General features: G+C 40.4%; 1 protein-coding gene across 8 annotated transcripts in view; it reads left to right on the top strand.

The window, feature by feature from the left end:
- Positions 1-16594, top strand: part of TENM1 (teneurin transmembrane protein 1) — a 408277-nt gene that overhangs the window by 177308 nt on the left and 214375 nt on the right. The window lies entirely within an intron of this gene.

A 16594-nucleotide genomic window follows, 5' to 3' on the forward strand; every position in this document is an offset into this window, starting at 1 on the left:
CAGGTAGCCTCAGAGGGAAGATGTGCCTTTAAACAACTGCAAGTGGTGCAACATCTTCAGTCATTCTTAAACCGGAAGAATTTGACCACAGTAGTTCAGGCACTGGTGACTTCAAGATTAGATTACTGCAATGCACTCACTGTGGGGCTTCCCTTGCACTTGATAAGAAACTGCAGTTAGTGTTGAATGCTATAGCACAGCTGCTGACAGAATCCACACATTTTCCCCACATTAAGCTGAGCACAGGGTTCATTCACATATCCAAGCCATTGAACTTGGTGACACTTTCTTCCATGCAGACAAGCATAGGGTTGCTCTGCCAGTGTGTGCTTGATACCCTTAGCAAATTATTCAAATAAACTCATTCCAGAAAGCATTCATTTGCCTACAGGGAAACTACAGTAAGAACATGTAAAGTTGATTAAAGTTTGCATATTCTGTTAAGATAGATTGATTATTGAAGGGAATTGGGCTTTGTTTCCTGTACGTTTTAATTATCTTCTGCTGGGAAATCCAGTTGTTATCATCAATCATTTATACAGGACCTTCATGATTTGAAGTGCTGTATAATATTTCCTGTGCACTATTTCTGTGGCAACTAAAATTTGGGTGGATTTTGTATTCCTAAGTAGCATTCCTCCTTTATGTGGACAAGTAACCTTGAGAACCTTGAGATAAAGCCAAACTTGTCCTGAGCTCCCAACATTCAGTGGGGATGATTCAGTTTCTCAGGACATGCTGCTGATCACCTGAAAGAAGAGTTTGGATTTGGATTTGAAAGTAACTATTCCCACCCCCGAAAAAAGAGTATGTAATTAATGAACTAAAATGTGTTAGTAAGTTTGGTTCAATTTGTTTGGGACTCAACTGAGAGCAAGGTCTTATTCTCCCACTGGAGGTATTAAAGTTAGCATAGCAAAGTTGGGATCAGCAATTACTACTGCTGTCAATGTACAGTGGAACCTTGGTTCTTAAATGACTTAGTTGACAAAGAAATCGGCTCCTGAACACAGAAATCCCGGAAGTAAGTGTTCCAGTTTTCGAACGTTTTTCAGAAGCCGAACATCCATTGCAGCTGTTGGCTATTGTTCTCGGGTCGCCTGCGCCAATCAGAAGCCACACCTTGGTTTTCGAATGTTTCGGAAGTTGAATGGACTTCCAGAACGGATTACATTTGAGAACCAAGGTACCACTGTATACAGCATTTGAGGTTTGCACAGGAATATCACAGGGTATCTCTATGAACCTTTGGTTTCATTGTTCCTTCCTTCCTTCCTGTCTCTCAGTGTGGCATGTGTTACATGTGTCTTAGGATCAAAAGACCTAAAGCTGAAGAGAAAGGTTAAAGCACTTGCAAATTTAATCATGCACCAAAAGGATGGCAATTTTAAGTTACAGTGCTTCCCACATAAACACTTTTCATGGTCGTATGTATTGTGGCTTTCAACATAGACACTCTTCATCTACACTTTCCCTTCATTTATCAGCCCAAACTTTGCAGGTTGACGGAACAGCACTTAAACTGTACCCCTCCCATCGCTTCACACAAACACATAAGCAGTTCACACAAACTCATAAACTTTAGTCACTCAGCAAAATCAGTCTCCTAACCTTCTCTCCAACACAACACACTCACACTCATTATGATGTTGTTTCCTCCCTAATAACTTGCCGTCCTGCTCATGTTAGTGGCAGACATCTTGATTTTTGGAAGATGCTTCATGTAGGAAGCATCATTCTAGCACTGACCACGTGTTGCAATGCATTTCCCCTTAATTATTGCATTCAGTGGGAATGGGCACACCTCTTGCTTTTCTGAATACACCACATATTTTTAAAACCAGGAAAGATAGAAGACATGTTAGCAGGGGTGCAAAATGGTCTTAAAATGGGAAAACCCCTATTCAAGAGTTATTTGCTCCCAAGTCCAACAATACAGGACCAAGTCCTGTATCAGGCCATGCCAGGTAGCTACACTCCAGATGTTGTGAGCACCTTCCTCGATATCTTTACATACAGTGTGAACGCCTGTAGCAAGGTTGTCTCTGTGCCTATGGTTGTATGCATAAAGCCTTTCCCAGAATCTGCAAACCTGAATGCATAAATAGCGAATTCAAGACACAGATCTTCCTTGCTGAATCAGAGGAAATAAAAGAGCATTTGTGTTTGCCATGATTTGTCACTCTTATTCAGCTTCAACTAACCAAGTGCCCTCCAGATGTGTTGGACTACAATTTCCATCATCCCAGCCAAGACAGGAGTTGCAGTTCGAAAGCATATGGATGGCACCTGGTTGGCAAAGGTTGCTGTTCTAGTTGCCCTGATAGTGATACAAATATATCCTGCCAAAGCCATCAGAGGACAGCCATAAAGCTGGGAGATTACAGCGCAGATTGGAGTAAAGGGAATTTACTTTAATCTACCATTTTTAAAAATGTCTTATAATTGGAGGCATTATCTGCTGTTTTGCTCTTGTCATCTTTGAATGAGGCCCAGTACCAGTAACTGCATGAGTGCAACCAAGGATATGATTTACAATAACAGTTAGGGAAAAGTAATGGGCAACAATATTTGCCTACAAATGTTAAGAAAATCCAGGCTAAGTCACTTTTTGTAGGCAATATTATATTTATGTTTTAAGAAGAGAGTGTTTCAGGGTTGTTGTTGTTTTAAAAGTTTCCTGACAAGTAGAATCATATAACAAAATGAGGCAGATTATTGTGCCCAGAATCAGCAGGACGTTTTCTTTTTATGCTAGCTTTCAATTAAATAGTGCTGTTCCAAAGCTTTCTACCAGTCCCCCCCGCCCCCGCAGTGATTTCAGGAGGTATGGGGAGGGGGCCAAAAGTGGATTCAGAAAAATGTTCCCTTGTTGGTTTTGTTTGCTAAAGAAAGGTTTAAAAAACAGTGGCAAGGGAATTTCCAGTAAAGGTGGGGTATGACAGCATTCATTTTTAATTTTTACAGAAAAATTGCAGCTGGGAATAGATACAGTTGGCAGTTACCAGGGCCAGCCCAGCCACAGGACAAAATTAGGTAATTGGCTCAGGTGGCACCACGATTTGCACCAGCACTGGCAGCCAACCAGGCCGCCATGTTCTTCCCAAATGCTACATTTGGAATGTTGTTACTCCATGACATATTGTTATGATTTGGGAATAGCCAAGCTAGCTTCTTGGTGAGGTGGTAAGCCATTAAGGAGGACAAAGGAAGTGGCTCTGTGAAATCACAAATGGGTGGGGCTCCCTCCTTCAACTTGTGGATACTTAGAAAGATAAAAGGCTGGAGTTGAGAGTTGAATTATGTGGGCTAGAAAGCAGCAGAAAGCCAGAAAGCAGCAAACTGGGAACCAAGAGAAACAGAATGATGTATGATTTTCTGTTTGAATCCAAGGCTGCGACTATGGGGGGAAACAAGGCCCTCTTGGGGTGTTAATGTGGCGAACCCCTCCACTGTAGGCTCAGGTTATTTACATGTGTAAATTAACCATAAAGATGGTCATAAAGACACCACCATCTCTGCTGCCCTCATTCCAAAGGAAACATGAACCCTAAGTAGGCACCAGGAACCGCTGGAATAGTGAGCAAAACACTGGGGTAGTGGTCAAAAATATTATTGTTTCAGACACATTGTGGAGGGTGTGAGATGTTGTGGTCCTCAGGGAACTAACCAAAGAATGCTCTTCTACTTTTGTGGGCTGGTGCTAGGGCTGCAGAAACATTCTCTATATATCATTAAAACAAAACCCAGATAAGTTTTTTCTAGGAGGCCTCATTTAAATATTCAAAAACAAAAACCAAATGTTTTTATTCCCCCAAGTACTCCCTTTTTCCTTTTGATTTCCCCATCCTCCTTCTTTATCACAGCATAGAATAAGAGAATAATATTCATGGGTGGTTATTAGTCATGATTTAGCTCAGTTTGGATGTTAGAACATTTCCTCCATCTTAAATGCTTCCTCTTGAGTGATCAGAAAGCTATAACTAGTCTAGCTTTATGAGGGAGAACTTCAAGGCTGAGACAGAATGAGACCATACTACAAGGGCAATGTCCAATTTGCCCTTCAAGCATAAAGGCTCTAATGCTTTATACTCTAGCCAAGCCTTCCCTTGACCAAGTGCTCTCTAGATGTTTTGAACTGCAATTCCCATGATCCCTGACTATTGGCTGTGTTGAATAGGGCTTATGGGAGCTGGAGGCCTCCGGACTGCTCAATCCAAGGCTGCTAACCTACCAAAGTTTTGCTGGCAGTGCAATCTAGACATGTCCAGCTGGAAGTAAGGTCCATTGGGTTTAAATGCACTTAGTACCAGGTAGTAAGAGTGTAGGGTCAGCCTCACTTATTTGTCAACTATAATTCTTCAAATTTTACCTATGGGGGTGTGGGGAGAGTCTGCTTGTTCACCACAGGAAATGTGCTAGCAAAGCAACACCCTGCAGCATAGGCACCAACATGGGGCTGAAGACACATTAGCTCCCCCACTCAATATATTGGGATGGGGCTGAGTCCCTGCAATCTTGAGGGGCTGGACCTCATTGGACCTTGCTGTGGCGGGCCTCACCAGGCCTACCTATGGCTGCGGTGTAAAAGGTGTTCCCACCACCTCAATGGGCCTTGTAGTCCCGTCCTGCTGCATGACATCACAAGTTTGCATTGGGCACCCCCAAGGTTGGGCAGAACCCAGCGCCTGTGCCCAGCAATACTGAATTCTCTGCTCACCAGCTGAAGGCTCCTTCTTGCTCTCTGCTTGGGTCTGCTTTGCAAGCATGTTTCCTGTAGGGAATGTTCTGGTGAAGCAGCCACTAGCAGAATTGAACCCCACACCTTGCCCCTCATCGAACATCACCCAGTGGCATCAGCTGGGCATGGTTTGGAGATAATGCTGTCACAGTCCAATATTGGCCTGTGGGCCAGAGCTCCCCACTTCAGATTTAGAGTTTGCTAATTTTCACCAGATCTACAATTCACCTCTGCAAATTTCAGCCCACAATTATTCAGCTATTTTCTGTATGTCCAAATATTTGCCTCCCCCCAAAAAAAAAATCTTCTCCGTCCACATATGACCAATGGTATTTGATATTTGTCATGCAGGGCTTTCTAACTGTGTCTGATAGCTGACATTTAATAGTGTTTAGTTTCTGACAGCATCTGATAGATAATATTCAATGGTATTTAGTATTTGAAAATTGACAGCTTATGACATTTCATGTTTGATGCCTGCCAAAATGTTTCATGCCATGGTAACAAATAATATTCTTGGATCACAAAAATGTCCATTGTTCCAAGACTCTTACAAGGCCTTTTACTTGGCTCTAGAACACTTATTATCTCATTTCAGTATCGAAATCATGTTTTTGCTGTATTTCCTCAACCATTTGTCAGATATGGGTATAAGGTTCTACATAAAGCAATACATTATAATTACGTGTATTGCTAATCTTATAAGGGCCCAAATGGAGTCCTTCAGGCCTCTTTGTCTGGCTCCAGGATTTCCTCCAGGCCACATAAAAAATTGCCTTATAGCATTGGTCCATTTAGCTCAGTATTGGCAACACTGAGTGGCAGCATCTCTCCAAGATGTCAGACAGGGGTCTCTCCCACCTCTACTTGAAGATGCTGGGGTCGAACCTGGGACCTTCTGCATGCAAGGCAGATGCCCTACCACTGAGCCATGTTTTTTCTGACTTACAGATAGCATCCCTGTTCCATTGTGTGAGCATCTGCAACAAACCATTTTGAAATGCCTTTGGCTGCGTGCTTGCGCTTCTATCTGCCCTACATTAGGGCGCCTAAGACTTTGACCCCATTTTCTGAAATACAAATTTGTTCAGTTTTCTTACCTGGTCTTGAAAAAGCCTTTCCCTGAATGTTTAAGGAGGAAAAACCCCAAAACTTTACTACGTATATTGTGGTTTAAATTGTGGAATTTCCACTTTTATTATTTTAGACTGAAGTATTTCCAGATAAAGTTATTTCCTCTGAGGGATAAAACATACTTATATATCCCAAACAGTAAATTTCCAGAGGAAAAAAATATGATTAAGTACTGTAGCCTTCCATAAGAAATATAGCCACACAACCATGTAGGATATTCAAACCCTGTGTGATTCATGTCCCATAAAACTTTATTTGTAGTCTCAATCAGCTTCTGAATGTTGTACCAGGGGAGTGGGAGGGTGAATATTTGTGCAGCTGAAAAAGTATTTGCAAAGGCCATCTTAACTTGTTCATTTAAGGTGCAACATAGCAAAAAATAATAATACCTGGTTAAAATAGACATCTGTAGGCATGTGATCATTATCATTAAAACTAACCAAAACCAGGTTGATCTTTAAATGAACAATACACAGGTAGTTTCTAAATGGGTAGCTGTGATAATCTGCTACAGCAGCTTATCTGCTGTTTCTTGGATCTGTTCTTAATATCATTTGTTTATTTAAAAGACTATCAGATTTATTATCAGTCATTCAATTTATTACAGTCAATGGGCAAAAAATAAAAAGCATACAGTACAGAAGGATCTCAGAGCAAAACTGGTGTGTGTGTGTGTGTATATGTGTGTGTGTGTGTGTGTGTGTGTGTATATATATATATATATATATATATATATATATATATGGCCTGTTTTTATGTTCTTCTGTTCTTTGTACACTGTGTTCGTTTTATGATGTTAGCCGCCCTCAGCCTGGCTCCAGCCGGGGAGAGTGGGGTACAAATAAATATTTATTATTATTATTATTATTATTATTATTATTATTATTATTATCATCATCATCACCCAAATTCTGTTGCCAATCAAACAGTTTTGCATGACTTCCCCTTACAATAGTTGCTATAATTTCTTAATGGTCATAATTTAGCATCTTTTCTAACGTAAATGCTAGATGTGACATCAGAGAAATAAAAAGGACTAAAAATAGGACCAATGAGGCACTCCAAAAATGCCTATGTATTGGGAAGGCAGTACAATGTGATGCTTAGCTTCTGTATATTTATAGGAGAAACGGCTTTCTCTCTTCCCCACCCCCATCTCCCCAGTATAAGAGGACTAGCCACTTGACATGAGCAGGGACAGTAAAGCACATAATCCTGTGCTACAGCTGCAGAACAATGCTCTGATGCTATCCTCTTAGTGCAATGACATGAGACCCTCTGCTTGTACTGCATCATGCGCTGGAGACCTGGCAGCCAAAGAAATTAAGAAATCTCCTGAGAGCCAGTATGCTGTAATGACTAGAATGTCAAGTTAGGACCTAGGAGACCAGGGTTCAAATTCCTACTCAGTCATGAATCTATGGGCTAGTCACTGCCTCTCAACCTAACCTACCCAGGGCCAGCCCACCCACGAGGCAAGATGAGGCAACTTCCCTAGGTGGGAGGATCCCCTGGGGCAGCAGATTCTGATGTCAATCTTCCTACCCACCACCCTTGTTCCTGATGCATATATTTTCTCAGCCCTTGTTCCCTGGCAGGGAGAGGAATGCCATTTTGAGGTCTGCTTTAGGTGCCAAAATGTCTTGTGCCAGCCCTGAACCTACCTCACAAAATTGTTGTGAGGATTATATGAGAAATGGTAGAACCAGCTACATCACCTTGAGCTCCTTGGAGAAAAAGATGGGGTACAAATGCAATAAATAAAATAATAACACATTTTAAATAAATAAATACACGATTCTGCACCCAGAAAAACTGATCCTGTTCCTGTAAGGTCCTGGGGGGCTTGAAACAGGAAACTTGGCCACAGGGCCTTGATGCCCTTCACTCTGTCACCCCACCCTCTACCACTGAGCCGGTTTATTGGTAGAGGGACTAGTTGGCTTGTGTGGCAGGCAGGATATTTGTAGCCAGAAAGCCTAGAAGGATTCAGATGATAATAATAATAATAATAATAATAATAATAATAATAATAATAATAATACAATAATAATAATTTATTATTTATACCTTGCCCATCTGGCTGGGTTTCTCCAGCCACTCTGGGCGGCTTCCAACAGAATATTAAAATACAATAACCTATTAAACATTAAAAGCTTCCCTTCATATGTCTTCTAAAAGTCTGGTACAGTGGTACCTCAGGTTACATACGCTTCAGGTTACACACTCCGCTAACCCAGAAATAGTGCTTCAGGTTAAGAACTTTGCTTCAGGATGAGAACAGAAATCGTGCTCCGGTGGCGCGGTGGCAGCAGGAGGCCCCCCCATTAGCTAAAGTGGTGCTTCAGGTTAACAACAGTTTCAGGTTAAGAACGGACTTCCGGAATGAATTAAGTACTTAACCTGAGGTACCACTGTAGTTGTTTTCTCTTTGACATCTGGTGGGATGGCGTTCCACAGGGCGGGTGCCACACCCGAGAAGGCCCTCTGCCTGGTTCCCTGTAACTTGGCTTCTCACAGCGAGGGAACCGCCAGAAGGCCCCGGCGCTGGACCTCAGTGTCCAGGCAGAACGATGGAGGTGGAGACGCTCCTTCAGGTATACTGGACCGAGGCAGTTTAGGGCCTTAAAGGTAAGCACCAACACTTTGAATTGTGCTTGGAAACGTACTGGGAACCAGTGTAGGTCTTTCAAGACCGGTGTTATGTGGCCTAGGCAGCTGCTCCCAGTCACCAGTCTAGCTGCCACATTGAGACTAATAGTGGCCCTTATGGTTTTATTTAAGAACTGTCATTAGTTTGAGCCACTCATCTCTGGCCTTTCAGGTCCTTGTTTGCCCTCTCCAGAACCTGGCGACCAGCTTTTGTGGACTATTTCATTGCCTCTGACCCTGCTGGGCTCTGACAGTTATTCATGCCAAATCCATTCTTGTGGAACTGTCTGGGTTGTCAGCAAACACACTGTACTCCATTTATTTTGTTGATGCATACCACAGAAGGAACTGCTTAAATAATTATGTAGATATATTTGGGTTTTAAAAAATAAAAATAGCCATGCTACTTTATAGAATCATAAAGCTGGAAGGGTCCCTGAGGGTCATTTAGTCCAACCCCCTGCAATGCAAGAATATGTAACCATCCCATAAGGGGATTGAACCTGCTACGTTGGTGTTATCGGCAGCATGCTCTAACCAACGGAGCTCTATGGAAGCTCTTTGCCCCAACCCTCTTACTGATTGGACAAAAAAATCTGTTTGCATGTATTCCCTTCCAAGCGTGTTCCATGTATAGCAGCTTTGTAGATTTATAATTCATATGAAAAGATAATATAATTGAAGCTTTAAAAAAGAACTATGCACTGTGCTGTAAAAACAAGCTGTTTGTCTTTTTGCTAACGGGAGAAAAATCACTAGTGAAGACAATGTCTGTTTGTATTTATGCTGCACTGTGATAGTGATCTATTAAGTAGAAATCTTCTATAGAACAAAACAAAATACTTACCCAGTTGATATTTCCTAAGTGACTAGACTGTAGCATCAGGTGAAGAACGGGACATCTTGGAGATGTGGTTTATAGGGAGAGATGAAAGTCATTAAAATTGATTTCCTGATGAATAACACAGGGAAAGCTTTCATCTTAGAAGTTTTATCAATTTTCAATTACTTAGTTCTTTCAAGACACTTTCACGTTATATTCTGAAACAGCATGTCACATAAAAATAATTCATAAAGTATAACTGGCTCAATGGATCTTTAAAGAGACTAAAAGCCAAGATATGTGACAAGGGACAACTGGAACTCTGGCTCTCCACTTAAGGGAAAGAAATGGATGCATCCTGACCTCATTTGCACTGCTGTGGCACTTCTCTAACGTCTATGGGCACCTCTCGATTGTCAGAATTTTACCAGAACTTTAGGTTTTCACAATTAAATTTTATTAAAGTGCTCTGTTAGTCTAGCACAACAAAACCACTTAAAAAAACCACCTGACTTTTTGCAGTTAGGAAAGTAACAGGGAAATACTCTGAAAAGTGGGGTGAATGAATATTTAATAGGAAGATGTATAAACACCACACAAACAAATCAGATTGGATGCTTTTGTAACATCCACAAAAGCTTTGTGCAACCAAATCAGGATTACTGCTCAACAAACAGGTTGTTGAGTGTGCCATAAGACTGTGCGTTTGACTGTGAGTGTTAGCTCTGCTTTAGGTGCTAGTCCAGATTAGCATACAAAGGTTATACAAATTTAAATGGTTAGCACCTTATATATGCATATATATGGATAAAGTTATGGATAAAGTTAATGGCAAGACAAAGTTATGTGCATATTTTGGATTATTAAAAATAGATTTTTTTAAAAGTAGAATACAGATTCAAAGGATTACCATTTTAAAAAGAAATACAGAAAAAATATAGATTTAAAGAAAGTAAATCATACTAAAAGCCTGATAATATTTTACAGTAACCCAGCTTGCTAAACTTCAATCTGAATGTCATCTTTATAGCATGTCTGAAAGAAGTAAGGATTTTGATAGGTCTCCATGGAAAGAGAGTTCTTTGGTTTCCAGACAGCTCTTCTTGTTCTTTCTGCCTGGTCTTGTTCGATAGAAGTATCACCATCTTTATAATAATGTACCACACCTCCTAAGAGATACTGCTTCAGCTTCTAAATTTAAAAAGCAACATCACTGTTGCAGTTATCGCCACACATAATTATTAACTTGAGGCAGCTCTGAATATATGGCTTTGGAAGTCTGACAAATACAAGACAAGAAGAGGAATCACTACGGTGAGAGGTCTGCAAGCCAAGTCCTGTGGGGAATATTTGGATGATCTGGTTGTGGATAAAAGGTTAGGGAAAGGCATGGGAATCAAGCATGGAGTGTCCCACCTGAGGTGAAATGAGAATTTGCACTGTACTGCCCTTACCTAGAAAGCTGAAGAGGCGCACTGGAAATCAGTGCCACTTCTCCGCCAGTGCCGGAGGTGTTGGGATGCCCACAGAGCACCATCTCCTGCTCCCACCGCCTGAGGTGGCTGCACCTCATGGGCCCTGATGGGAACGGTCTTCAAATATCTGGATGGCTCCCATGCAGAAAATGAAGCAACCTTGTTCTCTGTTGCTCTAAAGAGGAAGGCTAGAACCAATGGGCAGAAATTGCAGGGAAGCAGATTCTATTAAAAGTAAGTTCAGTTGTGGTTTGACAGTGGAAGAGGCTGCCTCACTGGATGCATTTAAGTAGTTGCTATCTTCCTGGGATGCTGTGAGGGACAGGGACTGTTATCAGTAAATCTTGCTCATAGGTTTATTTGGGGATTATGGGGTTAACTTGTTAAACATTAGAGGTCCATACACCAAATTAGAAAGTAAAATTCATTGAGAAAAGTTCAGGTTGCACGCAGACAATGTCTGCTACTGAAGAAGAGAAAAATACAGTGGTACCTCGGGTTAAGTACTTAATTTGTTCCGGAGGTCCGTTCTTAACCTGAAACTGTTCTTAACCTGAAGCACCACTTTAGCTAATGGGGCCTCCTCCTGCTGCTGCGCCACCAGAGCATGATTTCTGTTCTCATCCTGAAACAAAGTTCTTAACCTGAAGCACTATTTCTGGGTTAGCGGAGTCTGTAACCTGAAGCGTATGTAACCTGAAGTGTATGTAACCCAAGATACCACTGTAAGGCCATCTACCTTCCTTGCATTTGTGGACTTGTACACACCAGAGGGTATTTAAGGGAACCAGAAGATGAGCAGATGAAGGCGTGATCTCATGTACTGAGTTAGAGGGTGTGAGATATGGCAAGTCTGATGTGGAATCATTACCTTTTGGATTGTGTCTAGAGAGGGAAAGCTTTGTGTTTAACTTACTTTTATTTTACTGTACTTTTGCTCCATTCAGAGGATTGCCTCTGTGTGCATGCAGCTATTCTTATGCTTAAACCCTTTCCCTAAAAACAACTATTTCTTTGCTGTAAACCTTTAATCTAGACTGGTTGGTGAAAGGCTGGTTGGTAGAAAAACAAACACTTTTACCTGGTGGCAGTAAGAGATCTAACAGGAAGGGTGGGCAGGCAAATGGGAAAATTTGTTTTGGCCATATCTCTACCTTCCCAACCTGGTGCATGGCCTAGGGTGAAGCTGGAGTGCCGTAACAGATGCTGCAGATGCATCTTGCATTGTAGAACCTGCACTAAGTTGTGGGTGGGGAGTTGGACCTAAGGACCTCTTTGGTCCCTTCTGACTATATGATTGCATTTGGTCTTCAATTATCTAATTATAGATCTTCATATGAAACAAAGCATAAATATATTCCTTTGAAGTTGGCATTCCGACAAGATAAAATCATTAAACAGACATTACTATAAACTGATGTTGGCCTGTAGTTTTTGCAGTTAACGGGGGAGTTGACGCTTGATGAACAATCCAATTAAAACTGGCAACAAAAGACCTAAAATGTCAGCCAAATTGCTTTTTAATAGTCAACGTAACCATCGCAATACATAAACATTAAATCCCCATAGAATCGTAAAGCTTCATGGTGAAACAATTCTAGAAATGAATAATAATTACAGCACCTTGAGAATTCTTTTTAATAGATGTGCACTCGTTAGAAATATTTTCTTGGCTGGCTTTATATGACAAAAGTATGTTTCCCTGGGAAATTCCTTTATGTATTTGTAACTGCGACAATTTTGTATGATATTGAATTAGATGCAGTGCGTAGTATTTTCAAACACGAGGTTCTTGATTGAGCTTCTTTCTCCAACTGCTCTAGTAAGAAGCTCCTCCAGACTCAATTTTTGCATGGCGTTGGTGGAGGCCCAAGCAGTGATCTGAGGTGTTGAAAACAGGGGTATTGTAGTATTATCCCTGGAAAATATTGGAGGGTATGCAGATTGCCATAACATTGGGCTTCGTTATGTTCAGCAAACATCTAAGGCTAACAAGAGGAGTAGGCATAGTTAGGCCTAGGCTATTCAGGGCAGGTCAACACAGGCAGCCTCAAATCCAGTGTAATCCAGTCAAGCAATGTCAACAAAGTTCAAGTCCAGAATTCGGTTGTGCAAACTCAAAGCAGTTAAGGCAAAGCAGGAATCAGTTCATGGACAGCATTTGAAATTATTACGTAATTGCAATTAGCAGTGGCTAGGGAATGCCATCGTATTTTATTAAGCTTTTACAACAAAAATCAAATTGCATTTCACACTTGTGTAGTTGTCTTTAAAAAAACAAAAAACCCATCTTTAATAGATAATTGAAAAGACAAAACTTTCTGTAGCATTGAAAACTTCATTATTATATTGCTTTCCCTCCCATCAAATATCTGCTTATGTTTTGAAAGCCCATACTAATTAATTTAGAGTGAGATGTTGAGATGTCTCGCCTCCCAATTTATCTGAGATGGAATTAATCTGAGTCCATTTACCAGTAAAAACCAACAAAAACAGCATTTAACCTTGAGACTACTATTTTTATTTTCACTGACATGGTTAGGAATATATGTGTGGGAAAAGGATTCTTGTTAATTATAGCTGAGAGAAAGTAATGTGCTTAAGGGATGGGGAACCTCTAGCGCTCCAGATGATATTGGGCTACAACTCCCATCATCTCTGACCCTTGGCTGTGCTGTCTGAGGCTAATGGGCGTTGGGAGTCCAACAATATCTGGAGGGCCGCAAGTCTCCCATCTCTGTTCTAAATCATGCCTGTATTTGGACATTGCACTAAGCCATAGATTATTGTGATGGCAACAAGCCTAGTTTCCTCTAAGTACATTTGTAAGATTCATGTACTCCTTCTTTACTCCCACAATCACATTCTTCAAGGAAGAATTTGGAAGCTTTTACTTCCATCTTTGGTGTCAACCAAACATAGTTAAGATTAACCATTTTTAGGGCTCAGCTGTAACTTTAAAATGTGGTTAATTTTTTCACATTCAAACCAGAGGAAGAATGGGAATGGGAGGGTCTATCCTTATTTTTGTCACAGTAAACCATAGTATATTGTAATGTGTGCCTGCATCCAGCATAATCACTGGAGATAAATCTAGCTATTTGATTTTATTTGAAAATTTGAATGTGGTGAATGCACTTACAGAGATGCACACAGTATATCCACTTTGATTCTTTTGAGGGCTTTTTATCTTTAAGACATGTTTTAATTAGAGCCTCTTCTTTTTGTCTTTTTTTTTAACTATAGAGAACTATATATATTTAATGACATCTGTAAAATTCCTTACTTCACATTCTGGATGATTCACATAGATGAGCTTGGGAGTAATAGGAGAGTGAATATAATGGCCCGTTTCCCATGCAGAAAGTGTTTGTTGGTATTCAAGATTTTGTATGTTCTTAATTTGGGCATCCAATCAACTGTCATGTTTTCTTAGTCAGTTTCTAGTCAATGTGCCAGTGTTAAGTGGGTCCTCTAATCAGAGTTGAATTAGCAATCTGGTGAGTAAGGGAGCAAAACATAACCAGAGTTTAAAACCACAGACTCAGGATTGTAGCTGAAATGTCAATAGTGTAGCAGGGTCTCAAATAGCCGTATTTCCTAACCCTACCTGGAGGAACCAGGGATTCACCCTACTATGTTGTACAGCTAAAATATGACCCTTCTCTCCAATATATCATAACCCCTATATCCAAATTAGATGGATGAGTGGTTTTAACTTAGCAAAAGAGTTTTCTTCTGAGCTGTACCCATTCCCTGTTTCTCCACCTAATGCTTTTGATACGTAATTGAGATGGGTGAAAGTGAAACTGAACATCAAATTGAGAAGAAAAAGTTACTTCCTAATTGTCATATGGCAATAATGTATTGCTTTAATCCTGCCATAGATTGGTCATGAAAGTTGGATGGATCTTGCTTGCATATTTTGTATTGACACCATCTCCATACATGATAGTAAAACAGAATTAAAGCATGCTGCATCTATTTATGTTGCACATCAATGATAATAAATAATTGGATTTGATAGTATTGATATTTGCCTTGCAAGTCATCAATGACATTTTGGCTGTGATTCTTGCAATGACAATTAGTCACTCCCCTCAGAGAGCTACAGTTCTCAGATTAGTTTAAGAATTAACCTCTCTTCCCAGGATACTCTGGGAAATGTTGCTCTTTGTGGGGGATACAGGTATCTCAACAACTCTCAGCACCATAACAGTTCCCAGTATTATTAAAGTGGTATGGTGCTGCTTTAAATGTATAGTGCAGATGGGGACTCGGTTTTAGTGAGGCATAGGTATTGTGCCAAAAACTTCACTGAAAGGGTATTTCTGTTTAGGGGGGAATTTAGAGAAAATAAAGTGGTGGAATCACTTAAGTCTTCTGGGAGGCAGTTCCAAGCAAGCTGACCAGCAGGTGAGAGAAGGTGGAGTAATTTCAGGGATCAGAAGAGCTTTGGATGATTAAGGATGGATGTTGGAAAAGGAGAAGCACAGATCACAGGTAGTGGTGTATCAGGATGTATCAACAGAGACATAAGGGAGAAGTGGCCATAGAAGACTTTGAGGGTAAGTGCAAATAATTTGTGCTTGATTCAGGAAGCTAATGTAGAGATTTAAGGAAAAGCATCTCTTTCCCAACCAGAGGACCATGTTCCTTCTGAGCAACTTCCTGGGGCTATGCACTAACTATCCTTCCCTTGCCCCGTTTCATTTAGCTTTTGGTCTCACAAAATATAAATGGAAAAGACCTGATAAACTGTGGTGGACCTTGGTAGCAAGTGGTGGACCCATGAAGCATTCTAGGAGTCTTCTTAGACAGATCAGTTTGTGAACTCCCACCTTGATTTTCAGACTTGTATCTTAAATATTTATTTTTATTTTCTTGGCTGTGAGTCCTTGAAGACTTCACAGACCTTTCCCCACCTGGCCTGGGAGTGGGGGCAATGATTGACTCCAGCTAAAGAAGCTGAGGTTGTTGAAGAGGCCAGAGATCCATACTGGGTGTCCCTTATTGCAGACCCAGGTCATTGAGCCTGAGCTTCCATAGCTGCTGCCTGCCATGAATCACCATTGGCAGGATTGGCAGCAACAGCAGCTGATATGTTCTGCGCTTGTGAATACTTTAGTCTCTTGCTAATTATGCTGTTTTAAATGTGCATTTTATATTTGACTTCCTTTAGTAATGTCTTCTTTTGAAATGTTATATAGATTTTGTAGTTGACCTCCTTTGTAATGTTTTGTTTTGAAATCTTTGAGATAAGATTTAAAATTTCTGTTAGTTGCCTTGAATGTATATTTTAAGTTTGACTTTCATCTGTGAAGCTTTGTTCTTGCTTGCTTTGATGTTTTAATGTATGTTGTAAACCATTTTGAGATTTTTTTTCTTAAAAATATAAAGCGGTATAGAAATGAAGTGAATAATGATAAAAAATAAAAACAACACTTCTTTTGAGGTAGCTGTGGATGCTTCAAGTTAAACTAATTACTGAGCTTTGCTAATATTTTGTTGTTGTTGTTTAGTCGTTTAGTCATGTCTGACTCTTCGTGACCCCATGGCCAAATATATGTATTAATATTCACGGCTTATTTAACAGAAATCCATTCACAGTAGTTTAGCACAAGAAACTATTACCTTGTTACTCACTTCCTTTTCAGTGAATATCCTCAATCCCTTTCTCTTAGCCATTGATTCTTTTGCAGGCATGTTTGCTAGACACCACAGTTGGACTAACACAATTTCAGAACTGTTTATGACTTTATTCCATGG

This window comes from Podarcis raffonei, chromosome Z (genome assembly GCF_027172205.1).
Source record: "Podarcis raffonei isolate rPodRaf1 chromosome Z, rPodRaf1.pri, whole genome shotgun sequence".
In the NCBI taxonomy this organism is placed as follows: Eukaryota; Metazoa; Chordata; class Lepidosauria; order Squamata; family Lacertidae; genus Podarcis; species Podarcis raffonei.